The sequence below is a fragment of the Ziziphus jujuba genome, chromosome 10 (genome assembly GCF_031755915.1).
Source record: "Ziziphus jujuba cultivar Dongzao chromosome 10, ASM3175591v1".
Classification (NCBI taxonomy): Eukaryota; Viridiplantae; Streptophyta; class Magnoliopsida; order Rosales; family Rhamnaceae; genus Ziziphus; species Ziziphus jujuba.
Genome location: NC_083388.1, coordinates 8,212,345 through 8,218,636, shown reverse-complemented (window position 1 = coordinate 8,218,636; position 6,292 = coordinate 8,212,345). Strand labels below are relative to the sequence as shown.

Below are 6,292 nucleotides of genomic sequence, written 5' to 3'. Positions count from 1 at the left end.
GGAAGAAGTAGATGTACCTCAAGGAGAGACAACACCTTAACAAAATCAAAGATTTGTCATTTCACAGTAGTATAATCCTCTACAATATTACCAACTTGGCAGAGATAGAGAAGAAGGGTGGTAAGAATCCCAACCAAATTTAATCCTTTTGATTATAATATATTTGCTTTGGTTTCATATTAGGATATTTTAGAAAATGAACCACAGTCATATACTGAGGCAATAAAAGGTAAACAAGCTAAGCAGTAGCAAAATGCCATGTTAGAGGAGTTAGAATCTCTACATATGAATCAGACATGGATTTTATTCCCAAACCAAAAAGTCAGAAGTTGGTAGATTGCAAATGGATATTCAAGGTGAAAGAAGGTATGACAGATCCAGAACCTATAAGATTTAAAGCTAGATGTGTGGCTAAGGGATTTACACAAGTAAAAGGTATAGATTACAAGGAAATCTTTTCTCCTGTGATAAAGTATACAACTATTAAAGTAATACTATCGTTGGTAGCTCATTTCAATTGGAAATTGGAGTAGCTAGATGTTAAGATAGCTTTTTTACATGGAGAATTAGATAAGACAATTTATATGAAACAACCTGAAGATTTTGAGGTAAAGAATTTAAAACAGAAGCCGGTTTACCTATTAAAAAGGTCATTATATGGGTTGAAACAATCCCCTAGGTAATGGTACAAGAGGTTTGATACCTATTTAATTAGAATTGATTTTAAGAGGAGTAGTCATTATAGCTCTTTGTATTACAAAGGCGAAAATATTAATTTTTTAGTTCATCTACTTCTATATGTGGAGGACATGTTGCTTGCCGGTCAAAGTTTAGAGAATATCAATCAAGTTAAGGAAGCTTTGAAAGCTGAATTTGATATGAAGGAGCTTGGACATGCAAAGAAGATTTTGGGAATGAGTATTAAAAGAAATAGAGTAAAGAATTTGTTATTCTTCAATCAGGAAGATTATATTCGGAAAATCCTTTCTAAATTTTCAATTTCAGAATCAAGATCAGCAAGTGTTCCTTTGGCAAATCACTACAAGTTATCTGCAAAGCTTTGTCCTAGCACTGAAGAAGAAAAAGAAGAAATGGCTAACGTTCCATACTCCAGTGCAGTTGGTTCTATCATGTACACTATGATTTGTTGTAGATCGGATTTGTCTCATGCGATTAGTATTTTGAGTAGGTATATGGCTAATCTAGGAAGAGAACATTGGGAAGCTATGAAGTGGCTATTAAGGTATTTAAAAGGAACTTCAAATTTTGGTTTAGTATTTAATCATTGCAAAGATGGTGTGGTACTTAGAGGCTATGTAGATGTTGATTATGGAGGAAATAGAGATCGAAGAAGATCTACTTCAGCTTATATATTTACTGTGTATGACAATTGTGTTAGTTGAAAATCATAATTATAGTCTTAGGTAGCTCTCTCCACAGCTAAGGATGAATATGTTGCAACAACAGCAGCTATGAAGGAAGTACTTTGGTTGAAAGGCATGTTAGAAGAGTTAAAGTTGTTGGAGCAAAAGGCAGTGGTTTATTCAGATAGTTAGAGTTCTATTCAACTTTGTAATAATCCAATTTTTCATGAGAAGACTAAGCGTATTGATATTAAGTATCATTTTAATAGAGATGTGGTTGAGGAAGGTCTAGTGAAGTTAGAGAAGATATCCATAGAAAATAATCCGGTAGATATGGGAATTAAGGTGTTACCTGTGAGCAAGCTTGAGTTTTGCAAAAGTTTTCTCAAGGTTGATACAAGTTGATAATGAAGAAAGTGAGCTGAGAAACAAAGGAAGTTCAATGAGCTTTATATTGCTTGACTTATTTGAATCAAGGTGGAGATTGTTGGTTATATGATTCAAAGAAGTCAAGCTTGAGGCTTATTTTTTGCTACATAGTTGCTGTCATCAAAATTACATCGTTTCACCTTATATCATTAAACAAAACTGTGAGTTTTGGCTTGGTAGTTTAGAGAGAAGCTGGTATAGTCACGTAATGCTTTCCAAGAATTCTAACAGCAATAAAGTTTTGCGGCAATAGTTCTACAACAACCGTTTTCTTTGGTGTAATATAATCTAAGTTCTCTTTCTATTTCTCTTTAGGTTTTTGTCTTTAGAATTCTCTTGGGTGAGAGTTGTGAGGTGAGAAAGGTTGTAAAAGGGGATTTTTTGGGTATGGTATATGGGTTTTAGATTAGCTTCTAAAACAAAGAAAGAGAACTATATAAGCTGTAAAACACATTCAGTTATAGTGCATTGAACTCTTTGTGGAGCTCTGAGAACGTAGATTCAATTTTGAATCGAACCTCGTAAATTCTGTGTGGTTTTGATTTATTTTATTAGTTTATTTCTTGAATGTTAGTGTGCTGAAATTGTAACAGAGTTAGAGTCAAATTATTAGCACACAATAACACAACGTATGAGTGGTCTTTGTAATTCTAATTTGAGACGTAAGTAATTGGACACATTTCATTGACTGAGAGGCTAAGTCTAAATGTAACATAAAAAGGAAAAGATGGAATATATATATATATATATATATATATTAAATTCCTTTTGTTCTTTAGTATAGACAGAAAAGTAGAATGGAGTAAAAAATTTATTACATCTCCTTTTGCTACCAAACAAACCAATCAATTTTTCATTCATCTTCTTTTTCTTTTTTTTTTAATTTTTAATTTCCTATCAGCGAACACAGCTTAAAATTAATGTGTCGATACATCCTGGCAAGTGCACTAAATAAATTACAATAAGGAAGCCTACCAACCACATGTTAAACAAATAGCTGTTAATTTGTTTTTTGAGATTGCGCAGCTAACTTAGTGATTCTAGTTAGCATTGCTTTCAAAGTGGACCAAAAAAAGGCCTTGGAAGACATCATCTTCACAACTACCAATTAATTTGCGAGTAGTATACTGTTAATTCTTCAAGCAGAGAAGAGAAATGAGAAAGGAATCACAAAGTGGAGGTCAATGGCCATTGGTGTAAGTCCCATGTCCATATCAAGGCCATATCAATCCTATGCTCCAGCTTGGCAAAATCCTTCACTCCAGGGGTTTCTCCATAACAATTGCTCACACCAATTTCAACTCAGCCGATCCCCAATCCCACCCTGAATTCAGCTTTCTTCCAATACTAGATGGCTTATCAGATCATGAAATCTCAACCGGGATCCATATCATATCCACCATCAACGTCAATTGCAAGCTCAGTTTTCAACAACTATTGGAATCACATAATAATATATTCAGCTGCATCATCTTCGATGAACTTATGCATTTCCGTCAAACAGTGGCTGCAAATCTAAAGCTTCCATGCGTCACTTTGGGTACCAATAACTTTGCAACTTTTCTTTCTCGGTCTGCTCTCTGTCAACTTATAGGAGAAGGTCAAATTCCTTTCCAAGGTACATATTTAAAATAACCAAATTAAACTTTGTTTGAGTTTAAACCATTGGGTGATGGTCTTTTGTTTTTATTATTAATTGCACTTTGATATCTTAGACTATTAAAGTTTTCCGATTTTAGCAATATTTAAGCCTTTAATTTTTTATTTTTTTACAAATTGGTTAAATTTTCGATTTGGCCAAACAAATTGCAACATTTCGTTTACACAATTTCTTTTCTTACAAATTCTTAGGTAGAACGGTGACCATTATGTTCGGCCATTTTGTAAATTGGATCAAATATAAAACAAATTGAAAATTAAAGATTTAAATCGCAAAACTTTATAATTCAAAAGTATTAAAATTCAATTAACATTTTTTTTTCTATCTATTTGTTTATAATTTGTTCACATCAAATATGTATTTTGACTAACAAATATTTAGGCTTTGTTTGAAACATGGAAAATGCAAGGGGAAAAATTTTTAAGGAAAAAAGAGTGGAAAAAATTTGGAAGGAAGAAAATCAAAAGTTTTCTCGTGTTCGGTTACATAAGGAAATGCAGAAGGAAAACTAAATTGTGTTAGAAAAAAACACCAAGCCCAGCAAGGGGAAAAAAAACCAAAAAAAAAAAAAAAAAAAAAAAAAACCAAATCAACCCAAAGCAAAATAATTTTTTACATAAGGAAATGTTCGAAGTTTGACACGAATAGGATGGAGCAAATTACTTTAGATGAAAAGGAATAAGCTTTGGATCTGAACTTTGTTTGGTTACTTAGAATAGGGAGGAAGAGAAATAAAAAGAAAGGAAAAAATATTAATAAAAGAAAAAAGAAAAATTACTTATTGCTTATTTGGCTTTTTTTTTTTTTTTCCCCCTGATGCATGGTCTTGGTGTTTGATTTTAAAATTCTTAGACTTTTTTTTTTATTTTCTTTAATTTAATATTTTCCTAGCTCCAAATAGACTGTAAAGTAAGCAAATTATTCACTTGAGGGGCCAAAAAAAAAAAAAAAAAAACACTACCTGAACTTTGGTTTTAATTTTCAGATTCTCGCTCACAAGAGATGGTTCCCAAGCTTGAACCACTTAGGTTCAAGGACCTCCCAATCCCTAGATCACCAGATCTCAATGGATTTGTACAATTAATGGCCGAGGCTTACAAGATTGTGAACTCTTTGGGTGTCATTTGGAATACCATAGACTGCCTTGAACAACCATATTCAAGGCAAATCCAGCAAAAATTTTGTTGGGCTCCAATCTTCCCTATTGGTCCTTTGCACAAGATTGCCCCACATACCTCAGGAAGCTTACTCAAAGAAGATAGAAGTTGCATTCCATGGCTAGACAAGCAATCCCGGAACTTGGTTGTCTATGTAAGCTTCGCGAGCGTAGCATCCATAGGTGAGAAGTTGAAGAGATGGCTTGGGGTTGGCCAACAGTGAGCAGCCTCTGTGGGTGGTCAGACCCGGCTCAATTTCCGGTTCGGATTGGACTGAGGGATTGCCTAAAGGGTTTAATGAATGTGTTGGAGAGAGGGGTTGCGTCGTGAAATGGGCACCCCAGAAGGAAGTTTTGGCACATGAAGCTATTGGAGGGTTCTGGAGTCATTGTGGTTGGAATTCAACTTCGGAAAGTATAAGTGAAGGTGTTCAAATGCTATGCAAACCATGTTTTGGTGACCAAAGAGTGAATACAAGGCATGTAAGCCATGAATGGAAGGTTGGTATTGAATTGGAGAAGGTGGAGAGAGGAGAGACTGAGAGAGCTTTGAGAAAACTGATTTTGGATGAAGAAGGGAAGGAGATGAGGAAAAGGGCCAAGGATTTGAAGGAGAAAGTTGAAGTTTGTACAAGGAAAGGCGGTTCTTCCCACAGTTTCTTGAATGAGCTTGTGGACTTGATAATGTTCTTTTAGTTGCTTAAGTTGTTTATTTGGTCATTTTCCTTATATCTTAAGGTTTTTGAAACTTAATTCATGATTTTCGGATCATGTCCTTGTGCTATGAAGCTTTTAGTTAGCCTCTTTACCAAAATTAAAAAATAAAAATAACCGATTCAGCTAGCCTGGCTATAGTTTGTTTCATTTCAGGTTGAGATTTCTGAAACTCCAAATGAAATTGGTGAAATTATTTGGGTAAAGCATATTTATGCTTCAAAACCATTCGCATATTTGTTAATATATATATATATACAGTTCGTTTATAGTGCGAACGGTTTTTATACGGACCACAGTATTGATGATAATTTTTCATATTATTAGTGATAATTTTCTAAAAAACGGTTATTAATACTATGAAAAATTATCATTAATACTGTGATCTTCATACAAACCGTCCTTATTATAGAATTTCCATATATATATATATAGATATCTATGCATAGATAAATATGTATATATGTATATGTATATATATACACGTATATATGCATATATGTATTGATCGGGGCAGACCTGTGGCGCAATAAATGCATGTCACATAATGATATATGACCCAAAAATAAAAAATAAAAAAAATAAAAAAAAATCACCTAGATCAGCTAGCTATCTATTGGAGCAGTTAGGAATGCTTGCTCGTTAGTTTTTTTATATTTCTTTATTTATTTTTTTGTCTTCTTTTAAATTTACAAACTTGTTTGTCGGTACGTAGTTTCTACTAAAAACTTGATAGTTGCATATATTTTATTAGTTAAAAGAAACTACATTAAGTATTGTCATGCCAAAAGAAAAAGGCATTTATTAATTAAATGCATCACTTAAGAAGTGGATAACAATTCAAAACCAAAACAAATAGAATGTGAAATCCTATATTTTTTTTTCATAATTTGCTCAATGTTATTTATTATATTATGGTTGTCATTATTTTGGTTGAAAAATGAAGACTAAAGTCCAAAATAAAACAAC

At 33.0% G+C, this 6,292-nt stretch overlaps 1 pseudogene; it reads left to right on the top strand.

The window, feature by feature from the left end:
- Window positions 1-2,622: 2,622 nt before the first annotated feature.
- Window positions 2,623-5,501, top strand: LOC107410907 (UDP-glucose iridoid glucosyltransferase-like; annotated as a pseudogene).
- Window positions 5,502-6,292: the final 791 nt, after the last annotated feature.